Source organism: Eptatretus burgeri, chromosome 1, assembly GCF_056783735.1.
Source record: "Eptatretus burgeri isolate ZD-2024b chromosome 1, Ebu_testis_v1, whole genome shotgun sequence".
Lineage (NCBI taxonomy): Eukaryota > Metazoa > Chordata > Myxini > Myxiniformes > Myxinidae > Eptatretus > Eptatretus burgeri.
The window spans coordinates 46,159,947-46,173,878 of record NC_140961.1 but is presented as its reverse complement, the minus strand read 5'-3'; the positions used below and the strand labels follow the sequence as shown (position 1 = coordinate 46,173,878).

The window sequence follows — 13,932 nt, the reverse complement described above, 5'->3', positions numbered from 1 at the left end:
TCCCGTTACAAAAACAAGGTGGAGTTGTGGATTGTACCAATACAAAAACATGGGAGCCTTGTGGATTGTACCATTACAAAAACATGGGAGCGTTGTGGATTGTTCCATTGCAAAAACAAGGGGAGTTGTGGATTGTTCCATTACAAAAACAAGGGGGAGTTGTGGATTGCACCATTAAAAAACAAGGGAGCGTTGTGGATTGCACCATTACAAAAACAAGGGGAGTTGTGGATTGTACCATTACAAAAACAAGGGGAGTTGTGGATTGTACAATTAAGAAACAAGGGAGCATTGTGGATTGTTCCATTGCAAAAACAAGGGGAGTTGTGGATTGTTTCATTACAAAAACAAGGGGGAGTTGTGGATTGCACCATTACAAAAACAAGAGGGAGGTGTGGATTGTACAATTAAAAAACAAGGGGGAGGTGTGGATTGTACAATTAAAAAACAAGGGGTTAGGTGTGGATTGCATCATTAAAAAACAAGGGGGAGTTGTGGATTGCACCATTACAAAAACAAGAGGGAGGTGTGGATTGTACAATTAAAAAACAAGGGGGAGGTATGGATTGCACCATTTAAAAAACAAGGGAGCATTGTGGATTGCACCATTACAAAAACAAGGGGAATTGTGGATTGTACCATTACAAAAACAAGAGGGAGGTGTGGATTGTTCCATTACAAAAACAAGGGGAGTTGTGGATTGTACCATTACAAAAACAAGGGGGAGTTGTGGATTGTTCCATTACAAAAACAAGAGGGAGGTGTGGATTGTTCCATTACAAAAACAAGGGGGAGTTGTGGATTGTACCATTACAAAAACAAGAGGGAGGTGTGGATTGTTCCATTACAAAAACAAGGGGAGTTGTGGATTGTACCATTACAAAAACAAGGGGGAGTTGTGGATTGTACCATTACAAAAACAAGGGAGCGTTGTGGATTGTAGCATTACAAAAACAAGGGAGCGTTGTGGATTGTAGCATTACAAAAACAAGGGAGCGTTGTGGATTGTAGCATTACAAAAACATGGGAGCGTTGTGGATTGCAGCATTACAAAAACAAGGGAGCGTTGTGGATTGTAGCATTACAAAAACAAGGGAGCGTTGTGGATTGTAGCATTACAAAAACATGGGAGCGTTGTGGATTGTACCATTACAAAAACAAGGGAGCGTTGTGGATTGTCCCGTTACAAAAACAAGGTGGAGTTGTGGATTGTACCAATACAAAAACATGGGAGCCTTGTGGATTGTACCATTACAAAAACATGGGAGCGTTGTGGATTGTTCCATTGCAAAAACAAGGGGAGTTGTGGATTGTTCCATTACAAAAACAAGGGGGAGTTGTGGATTGCACCATTAAAAAACAAGGGAGCGTTGTGGATTGCACCATTACAAAAACAAGGGGAGTTGTGGATTGTACCATTACAAAAACAAGGGGAGTTGTGGATTGTACAATTAAGAAACAAGGGAGCATTGTGGATTGTTCCATTGCAAAAACAAGGGGAGTTGTGGATTGTTTCATTACAAAAACAAGGGGGAGTTGTGGATTGCACCATTACAAAAACAAGTGGGAGGTGTGGATTGTACAATTAAAAAACAAGGGGGAGGTGTGGATTGTACAATTAAAAAACAAGGGGTTAGGTGTGGATTGCATCATTAAAAAACAAGGGGGAGTTGTGGATTGCACCATTACAAAAACAAGAGGGAGGTGTGGATTGTACAATTAAAAAACAAGGGGGAGGTGTGGATTGCACCATTTAAAAAACAAGGGAGCGTTGTGGATTGCACCATTACAAAAACAAGGGGAATCGTGGATTGTACCATTACAAAAACAAGAGGGAGGTGTGGATTGTTCCATTACAAAAACAAGGGGAGTTGTGGATTGTACCATTACAAAAACAAGGGGGAGTTGTGGATTGTTCCATTACAAAAACAAGAGGGAGGTGTGGATTGTTCCATTACAAAACAAGGGGGAGTTGTGGATTGTACCATTACAAAAACAAGAGGGAGGTGTGGATTGTTCCATTACAAAAACAAGGGGAGTTGTGGATTGTACCATTACAAAAACAAGGGGGAATTGTGGATTGCACCATTAAAAAAACAAGAGGGAGATGTGGATTGTACAATTAAAAAACAAGGGGGAGGTGTGGATTGTACAATTACAAAACAAAAACCTTCATATGATTTTCATTGAATCGGGTAGGAAGAGGGGAACCACGAATAAGACATGAATAATGAAACAGGATGAATCAAGCGGGTCGTGGATTGAATCGGGTAATGGCATGAGAAACATAAAGTAAGAGGTGAATATATGGTTCGGGTTACCGGCTGGGGTAGTTAGGGTGAGGATTCCTTCCCAATTCAACCCGTTACCAAATTCACCCCCATTTTTTGCAATGGTACAATTCACACTTTGAATTTGGTAATAGGTAAACAATGCTAACTTCACGGACCCTTTATTTTTCTATGTTATTTCTCTTAAAAACGTTTTACATGGCAGTGCTGCAGCGATCAGTGTAACACAAGGAACCTCAACACAGGAGGCTACTCGACCGAAATCAAGCCTACACAATCATTCCAACATCTTCGTATACTCACGACCACGGCCATTCCCATGACTTCCAACCCACATACCTATCGAACTCAATTTTAAAACAAGAAAAAGAGCAATCAGAGATGACAGACCCTCGCCAGGACTTGTTTTGTGTGGTGTTTGTGTAGTTTTGTGTGGTGCATTTAGTGTGGCGTTTGTGTACTGGTGTGTTACATAATAAGAGATATAATTTGAACTGCCACTTTATAACTACTGGCAGTGATGACTGGTTCAGCCATTTCAGAGAAGATTTTTGAAAGTTTAAAAAAAAATAAAGACAATATGGCTGCTAAATCACTGATTGAGATCGGGCCTTCTTGAGAGAGATTGTTCACCATTGAGAGATTGGTCCAAAAATGATATATAGCATGATATCTCAAAAAGTTGTGGAAGGATTCAGACGAAACTTAGTGGACACGTTGGGTATGTGATTTGGAAGAATTGAATCAATTTTGGTGAAGATCCGAATCCGGATCCAATAATGTTTTAAAGTGATTCTTCACCATTGAGAGATAGGGCCAAAAATGATGTAGTACTGTATAGCATGATATTTCAAAAATGTATTGGGCCCGATATGTTCTTGTGGATCAGGCATTACGTGGCGGAGGTATGCGCTCTACTGAGTGCCCTTCTAGTTACCTCCGCCACCGAAGGTGAAGGAGGTTGTGTTTTCACCTCTTTGTGCCCGTTTGTTACTTGCAATATCGAAGATTTTTCAAGTATATTGATTAGTCGATTTTGTTATTCTGTCTTTCTCTGTCTGTTTGTCGCCTACAGGTCATAATTCTAAACCGATCGTCATGAAACTTCACCAAGTTGAAGAAGTAGTCTCAACTCACAATCCTATTGATTTCGAGGTCAAAGGTCATCTTGAGGTCAAATTTCTGAAATCGTCATTTTTTCATCCGATTGACTTGAAATTTGAACAAGATTTGCATATTGCATCACTGAATTGGGAAACCAACTATTTTTAAGATGAAAAGGTCAAAGATCAACTCAAGGTCAAACTTCTAAAACCATCAATTTACATCCTGTTGACCTTAACTTTGAATCAGATTGTGAATTTAAATCTTAATGAAATGGACAATTTGATGTATCCATGGCAACCTTTGGAGAGTGGGGAGGATTTTGCAAGTATGTATTGTGCTCTGCAGGACACCTTTTTCTTGTTTGTTACTTAAAAAATCTTTAGATTTCCCTTTAGGTGGGGCGAGGCTGGAGAGGAGATGGTAGAAGACAGAAAGACCACCGACCAACCTGCGGTGAGAGAATGAGAGGCCCAAAGACTCAGCCTCATCGCGAGAGATGCCAATGATCCGAAATGCCTTGGTTTCCACAGCGTGAAGCCGAGAAAGGTGGGAGGCAGGAGCACCAGCCTAGAGGGGAGAGCAATACTCCATCAGGCTGCGGACGAAGCTTTGTAAGTGGTCAGGAGTTCAGGAGGGCCGAGGAAGGACTTTGCACGATGGAGGATTCCCAGTCGGCGACTGGCTTTGGAGGACAGGTTTGAAATGTGGCTTTCCCAGGAAAGGTCATGGCAGATAGTGAGACCCAGAATCTTGAAAGAAAGGACTTCTTACAGAGGATTGTTGAGAAAGTGGATGGGGGGGGTTCTAAACGGTCCTTTCGAAGAGACATAGTGAGAGTGTGAGATTTGTCTGGATTGAAAGACATGTTCCACGTGTTGGACCAGTTTGTGATTTTATCCAGATCTGCAGTGAGTGAAGAAGCTGCTGCATGCCGGTCTGAGGGATGACCGATGGTACGGCAGAGGGTGGAGTCATCAGCAAAGAGATATAGAGGATTTTCCAGAGAGTCAGAGAGATCATTGTTGAAAACCAGAAAAAGAACAGGGCCCAGAACGCTACCTTGAGGAACTCCAGCCTGCACAGGAAGAGGGGATGAAAGAACTCCATTTAGGGCCACACGTTGACTGCGACAGGAGAGGAAGTCTGCGAGCCATGAGTGGAGATGGCCTTGGATACCATAGGAAGAGAGTTTGGTGAGCAGGGCAGGGTGCCAGACCATGTCAAAAGCACATGATATGTCCAGGGATATGGCTCCGATTTCATATCCAGCATTGAGGACCTCCATCCATTGTTGGGAGAGCAGAAGCAGCATATCCAGGGTAGAGTAACCTGGTCTGAAACCAAATTGATGATCGGAAATTAAGCCATTGGAGAAGAGGAAGGATTTAATGTCTGAAGCGATGACGGATTTTATAATGTTGCTGATGATTGGGAGAAGGCTGATTGGTCTGTAGTTGCAGGGGTCTGTTTTTGCACCTTTTTTGTGCAGGGCAGTGATGTTTGCTGATTTCCAAGCAGATGGCAGATGATCTTGAGCAAATGAGAGGGTGAATAGAACAGACAGAGGGTGAGCAAGAGCAGAAGAGCAGGTTTTTAGGACATGTGAGCTGATGCCATCTGGACCGGTTGCAGAATCTGAGTCAAGGTTTGACAGCAAGCTCTCCACGTTGTCAGGAGAAAAGGACACAGAGTCCAGGGACAGTTGTGTGCGACTGGGTAAGGTGGGTAGAGAAAGTGATGGGTTTTGGACACAAGATTTAGCTGCAATCACTGAGTTTAGGCATTCAGCCTTTTCACGTGCGGTATCAGCAGTGTGGCCATTTGAGGTAAGGGAGGGGATGGAGGGGGAACATACACCAGAAACAGATTTGATGAGACGCCACCAGGATTTTGAGGAGGGAAAGAGGTTTGAAAGTTTAGATTGAACTTAGAAAGATGTTGTTTTCTGGCTCTCCTGAGGGAAGATACACACTTGTTCTGAGCTTTATGGAAGGAACTGAGATTGTCCTCAGTTGGGTTTGCTTTCCATGAGGCAAAGGCAAGTTGTTTCAGGACAACTGCATGGCCACAAGCTTCAGTGAACCATGGGTGGGAGGAAGGGTAGGACAACTGAAGATGAGAGGGGATAAATCTGTGCATGAGGGAGAGCAAGTTTCTTTGAAAGAATTCCCAGGATGAGTTGATGTTTGAGAAAGTAGTGATAGGAGACCAGTCTGTAAGTTTGATGGCTGCTCGGAGACCCTGCCAGTCGGCTTGAGTGAAATGCCAGACTCGACGGCGGTGAGGTGGTTCTCTGATAATAGCCAGAGAGATGTCCACTTTGATAAGGACGTGGTCAGAAGAACCAATTGGAGCGGAGGAAGAGCAGCAGATATTGTCAGGGAAATTTGTCAAAATTAGATCCAGAAGGGATGGAGTACCATTGGTTGAGATCCGGGTCGGGAAGTTGACTGATTAAGTCAGTCCCAATGAGTCGCAGAAAGCTTTTGCTGAAGTGCCATGACAGGTGAGAGAGGTACCCACACCAAGCCAACTGGCGTGATGACAATTGAAGTCACCACATATGAGGAAGAGAGAGAGTTTGGATGAGAAGATAGAAGATGGTCCATGTTTTCAGTTAGTGAGGTGTAGATGGAGTCATCACTGCTTGGTGGACGGTACAGTACACATATAAACATGAGATGGGAGTGGAGGGGAAGCCGTAGCCAGAGGTATTCCTGAGCATGTGGGGGAGTGAGGGCAGTGCATGGAGAGTGAGGAATAGTCTTAGATGAAGAGAGCAACTCCTCCACCAGGGCGAGGCTCAGGTCTGTCATACCGGAGGAGGGAGTAACCGGGGAGTTCCTGTATCATGTAAACTTAACATTGTATCGTTTATGGTTCTAAATATATTAACAATCAAGTTTGTCTGGGTCTTTTTGGAATACTATATAGTTGTTGATGGAACACCCCCCAGATAAAAGGGCAAGCGTTTTGATTGATGACGTAGGAGTCATGTAACCAGTTTCGGAACTTGATGCGCAGGGAGAGCGTTTTTCAAACTCCTGTATTCAGGAAAATTAATGATAATCTATATATTACTAAAACTCTCATCTTGTATGTTTGTATGTTCCTGAAAGACAGCCAAAACGGTACACGATAGCGCAAAAATTTTAGAGCCACCTTACTTACCATTCTCCTGAGATATGCAGTATCAAGTTTCGTTCCAATCAGGCAGCGAAAAAAATTATTGAAAAATCAATTCCCGATTCAGTCAGGTACTCTTCGGGGGGGGGGGGGGGGTATTTGATCAATGTAAACAACCTCAGCGGTATAGTTCGCTGGAGCTATCTTTCTTTTTTTTTCTTGTAATGATATTTTTTCATCAACCGCCATCACAATGGGCTCACGGGTCGTCTAATAACAATAATAAATGTCCCATTACAACAAACTTCAACGCAGGAAGAAGCCATTAGGTCATACATGTTTTACGTCATACATGTTTGTACGTGCTTTAATTAACCATTTTAAAGGCTGAGTGTCAAGCAAAGAAGCAGCACTCACCATTTTAAGTTTTTGGTACAGTAGGTGATTCAAACCCCTGGTTTGGGTTTGAATCACCTCCCTCCCAGACTCAGAGGGGAAGCTCAAAGCACTACGTCACAGCGGACACTCTCACCATTATGATTAAGACGTAATATTTCGCATGATCGTATTGATATGGAGTAGGCAAAGCCGAGAAGCGAACGTATAATTCTTACATTCTGTGATGAAATGAAGGATGAGGTGACGCGCGATCACGTGTCGCGCAGCTCACACACGGGACAGATAAAACCGTGATGCCGCGCGGTCGGTGGGATTGTCCCTGGGGCATTGTCATTTACGGCGATGGTTCACTTGGTGCTCGTTGAATGGTGGGAATTGAGAGTATACCGGACTCCGTGCTTATGCTGGCTAATTGCTGATTTATTTTGCAGTGATCGACTGCACATGTATTCCTTTATGTGTCTGTAGAATCGGCTTCAATCAAGTGAAATAAAGCCTACACTCCGAAGGTTTTTCCCTCGCATTCACTTCAATTTATTTCACTTGATTCCTTCGGCTGCCTCAACCGACTATGGACAAGATCTACAAGCCGGAGAGGTTCGATGCGGACCCCAACGCTACTGACTCGGAAATGAAGTGGTCGCATTGGTTCCGTTCCTTCTCACACTATCTGACCATCATCGAAGAGGGAGCCGACAAACTGGCCGCACTTGTAAACCATGTCTCGACCAGTGTATTCAGGCTCTTCTCGGAGTGCGACACCTACGATGCAGCGATCGACGAGCTGCGGGCGCTCTACGTGAAGCGCAAGAACGAGGTATACATACGACATCTTCTCAACACACGCAGGCAAGAAGCCGGTGAGACAATCGATCAGTTCCTGCAAGCTCTGAGGCAGTTGGGCAAAGACTGCAATTTCCAGGCTGTAACCGCCGAGGAACATCGAGATGAAGCGACCCGAGAGGCGTTCATCCAGGGGCTCAGGTCAGCCCCCATTCGGCAACGCTTTCTGGAAAAAGCACAACCCACTCTTGAAATGGTAGCTGACATGGCCCGAGCTATGGATACGGCTCAGCAGCAATTTGAGTCATATGGGACACCGGTGTTGCTAATGAACGCTGCTACGGCGGAAACTCAAAGAACCCCCCGGGACACCTCTGACACTGAGGATGGAGATAAACCTGAGGAATCGGATACCCAGACCTCGTCAAACTCCTCAGCAACTACTCCGGTTGGTAAATGTTTCTTTTGTTGGTATAAAAGACACCTCCATAACAAATGCCCCGCCAGGGATGCCACATGCATGAACTGTGACAAGAAGGGGCATTATGCCAGGGTATGCAAATCTACTCTTAGAAGAAATAAACCCACTTCTGCGGCTCTCTACTCACAAAAGAAAGTAACAGCAGCTTCACCGGGGAATCTATCCAAAGTTATCATCAACGTACGAATTAACGGGCATATGGCTGAGGCGCTGATTGATACCGGTAGCTCTGAAAGTTTCGTTAACAGCTCGCTAGTGAAGGGCAGGAAATGGAAGATCCACTCGACAGACAATACGGTATGCATGGCCGCCACATCACTACAGTCCAGCGTACGAGGGTACTGCAATGTTGAATTGGAGGTAAAAGGCTACACGTATCGGGATGTAAGGGTACTGGTGCTTCGTGATTTATGCGCAGATGTAATTCTGGGTCATAATGTCCTCAAGCAGCACACGAGCGTCGAAATACCCTTTGGAGGAAGCAAACCTCGTCTAATTCTAAATGCTCTGACCACCGCAGAGGTATCGTCCCCCCTGCTGTTTGCTAAATTGTCGCCGGTCTGTTAACCGATAGCGATCAAATCGCGACGATACACCCCGCCGATATGAACTTCATCACTTCTGAGACCAAGCGATTACTGGAAGAAGGAATTATAGAACCGAGCGATTCGCCATGGCGCGCGCAGGTATTGGTGACCACCAACCAGAACCACAAGAAACGAATGGTTGTCGATTACTCTCAAACGGTCAATCGCTTCACCCACCTCGATGCCTACCCTTTGCCGCGCATAGACGAGATGGTCGAACGCGTGGCCAACTACAAAATATTCAGCACCATCGATTTGCGAAGCGCCTATCATCAAATTCCCATCCGAGAGGAGGACAAACCTTACACCGTGTTCCAGGCAGGTAGACGCCTCTATCAAATTAGGAGGATTCCGTTCGGTGTCACGAATGGAATAGCTTGCTTCCAACGAGTTATGGACGACATCATCTCAGATGAAAACCTCAAAGACACTTTTGTTTACGTGGACAATGTCACGGTGTGCGGTAAGGATCGGGGGGAACATGATATGAATCTGGACAGATTCTTGAGCATTGCTAGAAAATATAATCTGACCCTCAACTACGACAAATGCGTATTCTCGGCAAAGTCAATTGACCTTCTCGGCGACACGATAGCCGACGGCACGATTAAGCCCGATCCTGAACGATTGCGCCCACTCCGTGAGCTACCCCCACCTCATGACCTGCAGACAATGCGTTGAGTGATCGGAATGTTCGCTTACTACGCAAGATGGATCCCCCAATACTCCGAGAAAATACATCCCCTGGTGCATTGCAAAAACTTCCCGCCAGATGCCGCTGTTGTAAAAGCTTTCCACAGCCTCAAAGATGATATCAGTAATTCTGTGGTATTATCAATCGACAGCACGGCGCCGTTCGTAGTGGAAACGGACACTTCCGATCACGCGATCGCCACGACGCTCAATCAGTCCGGACAACCCGTCGCGTTCTTCTCGAGAACTCTCTCTGGAAGCGAGCAGAGACACTCGGCGATAGAGAAGGAAGCGTACGCTATTGTCGAAGCCCTACGTAAATGGAGACATTATTTACTGGGCAACCACTTCACACTCGTCACGGACCAGCGATCCGTTGCCTTCATGTTTGATGGGAAAAATAACGGGAAAATTAAGAACGAGAAAATAATGAGATGGCGGATAGACCTATCCTGTAATAGTTACGACATTGTTTATCGGCTCGGGAGGGAAAACCCTGCTGCAGACACCTTCTCTCGGGTCTACTGTTCGGCGACATCCGGTCGGGCTTTGCAAGACCTTCATGTGTCTCTGTGCCACCCAGGGATAACCAGAATGGCACATTTCGTGCGCAGACAAAACCTTCCCTATTCTATGGAAGATATTAAACAAATGAATGCTTCATGCCCTGTTTGTGCTGAACTAAAACCCAGATTCTATGGCGCCGCTTCTGGCAGGTTGATCGAGGCCACTTCACCCTTCGAGAGACTAAACATCGACTTCAAAGGGCCCCTGCCGACTGAGACAGACAACAGATACATACTCACTGTTGTTGATGAATACTCAAGGTTCCCATTCGCATTCCCGTGCTCGGATTTGACCTTGGGCACTGTCGTGAAATGTCTCTCTGACCTCTTTGCCATGTTTGGGAAACCTTCGTACATACATTCAGACAGAGGACCGTGTTTCATGTCGGTCGAGCTCAAACAGTTCCTATATGAACACGGCATAGCAACTAGTCGGACGGGTTACAACCCACAGGGTAATGGGCAGGTGGAACGGTATAATGGAGTAATTTGGAAAGCCGTAACCCTGGCGCTGAAATCGAGAGGACTGGGGCCCGAGCGGTGGGAGGTTACCCTTCTCGACGCTCTGAATTCCATACGGTCTTTGCTCTGTACGTCCATCAATGCTACTCCGCACGAACGAATGTTTACTCACTAACGACGTTATGTTGATGGCCAATCGGTGCCCAACTGGCTAACCTATCCTGGAACAGTGTTCATGAGGCGCCCGGTACGACAAAGCAAGTATGAACCAATGGTGGAGGAGGTCGAACTCATCGATGCTAATCCAGAGTATGCTCATGTTAGACTTCCTGATGGCAGGGAGACCACTGTGTCGGTTCGCCATCTGGCTCCCGCAGGTACTCCTCCTGCAGGTACTCCTCCATCTGGTACTCCTCCCTCTGACATTCCCTCCCCAGGTGTTCCCCCCCAGGAACTCCACCCGAGAATGGTGGCGACGGAGCTACCGCATTCCACCCGAGAGCGATCGAGGAGTCATCCCGGCACGAGTCGAGGCTCCCCAAGAGGATCGGAAGCTTCCCTCAAGTGAAACCACCATTTACTCCCGGAGAGGTCGACGGATAAAACCCCCTCGCCGACTCAATCTGTAAAGGGGATTATCGGCATCCCTCGATGGCACCTTACCATGCTCCTATAACTCAAAATAATCCTCACTGCTTGAAATGTATGCTCCTATAGCTTTGAAGTAATCATGGTGCGTTAGTTGAGCCTCTAGTTACATTTTAAAGATGGGGAGAATGTGATGAAATAAAGGATGAGGTGACGCGCGATCACGTGTCGCGCAGCTCGCACCCGGGACAGATAAAACCGAGATGCCGCGCGGTCGGTGGCATTGTCCCTGGGGCATTGTCATTTACGGCGGCGGTCCACTTGGTGCTCGTTGAATGGTGAGAATTGAGAGTATATCGGACTCCGTGCTTATGCTGGCTAATTGCTGATTTATTTTGCGGTGATCGAGTGCACATGTATTCCTTTATGTGTCTGTAGAGTCGGCTTCAATCAAGTGAAATAAAGCCTTCTACTCCGAAGGTTTTTCCCTCGCATTCACTTCACATTCGATGCTGCAATTTCCGGTTACTTCGGCCTGGATTCGGGATCAGCGATCAAATAATGTAAATCACGATGAAAAATTATTTTTTGATGATGCGGGAGATATCTTAATTATAAAATTAGGGAGACTTAAAACTGCGAGAGTATTTACTCTCTAGTTTTGTTGTTAATTTTTTAGTCATAAAGGTGTGATTGGGTATACTATAGATCAAATTAATTATTTGTGCATTTCTATAACCGTGATAACACTACTACATATGACCTCAACATTACCTACACAACAACAACTACACCGCCTAGAACAGGATCTCATCTGAAAAAAAATTAATATTACCTCAACATTACCTTCACAAAAACAACTACACCGCCTAGAACAGGATCTCATCTGAAAAAAAATTAATATTACCTCAACATTACCTTCACAAAAACAACTACACCGCCTAGAACAGGATCTCATCTGAAAAAAATAAATATTACCTCAACATTATACCTCAACATTACCTTCACAACAACAACTACACCACCTAGAACAGGATTCCAACTAAAAAAATTAATATTACCTCAACATTATACCTCAACATTACCTTCACAACAACAACTACACCACCTAGAACAGGATTCCAACTAAAAAAATTAATATTACCTCAACATTATACCTCAACATGACCTTCACAACGACAACTACACCGCCGAGAACAGGATCTCATTGAAAAAAAAAATCCTCAACATTACCTTCACAACGACAACTACACCGCGAGAACAGGATCTCATCTAAAAAAATTTAATACAAGAAGTGAACGCAGAATTATTCTTACATTCGCTTCTGACTTTACCTATAACTTGTTCACAACTGTATACGCAATTTCCGGTTACTTCGGCCTGGATTCGGGATCAGCGATCAAATAATGTAAATCACGATTAAAAATTATTTTTTGATGATGTGGGAGATATCTTTATTAAAGTCAGTGGAGGAAATATACACCATGTCTGATATTTGGGTCTTTCATGTCTCCGACGATGCCTTTATCTCCCGGCATGCATCATTCCCCATGACAAAAACCGGAAGCAAAAAAAAACCGGAAGCAAAAGGGTCATAGCCAACGACACGGATTCCAAATTGCCAGGGGTATTGTGTTGTTATTGTTTCCTATTCTCTCACGTGCACGCGTTAAGTATGAAGCTTAGTTACGGGCATCCTACAACGGCATTATTGTTACAGGTTGTGCGGATGAAGCACGTTTTTCTTTTGGGCCGTCTCGTCTGGGTTTGATTCTCAGCCAGGAAATCACCCCAGGGTTAGATCAAGTGACCTGGTTACTTGGAGGATTTTACATGGTTGATGCCATTTTGTTCCTCTTTGCTTTTTTTTCTGTCGTTGTATTCTTTGCCAATTTTGCTTGTCTTTATAATTGTCATTTTATAATCATACTTTTAGGAGGGAGGAGTGTGGCGTATTGGCATAGAGCGTTGTGGGGGCGAGGGGGGGGTGTTGTGATAGTAGTCACGTGTCTGCAATGCATATAGCTGTTCTCGCCCGCGAGGGACTTGTAGCACCAGTAGCAGCATGTGGTATCATTAGCAGTGTCCTGTGGGTCGTGTGCCTGTAGGGTGCATCGAGGGCGTACTAGAGCGGAGTTACGGGCATCCTCCGCCTACCCTCTCGCTCGAGGCAATAAAGCGGAGTTGTGTTACCCTCCGGCTCGTGTCTGCCTGTTCGCACCTCGGCCACGACACCACAACTGCGTTCGCTATTAACTGTTCTCCAACGTATCAATGGCAGGCGAGTACTATTGATTGAGAAAAGAAAATATTTCCGGTAAAATGCCGACGACGCTTCCGCCCGCGTCATCACCCGCCGTCTCGCCATTTCCGGATCCGGGTTACCGGAGTCGGTTGAGAAAACAATTTTTTTCACGATGACCGATGGAGCTTCAGAAAACAAATTTTAAATGAATTAGCAACAAAAAACGATGAAAATATATATTTGATATCAACACAAGGCGAATAACACTTGAAGCTTAATCGCTGCATCGCTCACGTCGTTATCTGTGAGGCGATCGGTAAACGGTAAAATTTGTCATTTTAATCCACGTATTGACATTTTATAGGATGTGATATCTTGTTTGTTGTGTCATATATATATATATATTCGTTTTCGTTTCTTCAAACGACTTTTGAAAACGGTCGCGATTCAGACGCCGGTGGCACAAGAGGGCGGTGTATAACCGTAGCGTTGTTTCAACGTAGCTTGTTGGACCCGTTCAATTTGTACGAAATTGTGTCCCTTAACGAATTTTTGAGCGAAACGAAAATTTTGAGGTCATTCGCCGAGTTTCAGGGAAAGAGAA

General features: G+C 44.9%; 1 protein-coding gene across 1 annotated transcript in view; it reads right to left on the bottom strand.

Annotated features, from left to right (window-relative positions):
* UBE3D (ubiquitin protein ligase E3D) overlaps positions 1 to 13,932 on the bottom strand; it is a 151,394-nt gene that overhangs the window by 137,204 nt on the left and 258 nt on the right. The window lies entirely within an intron of this gene.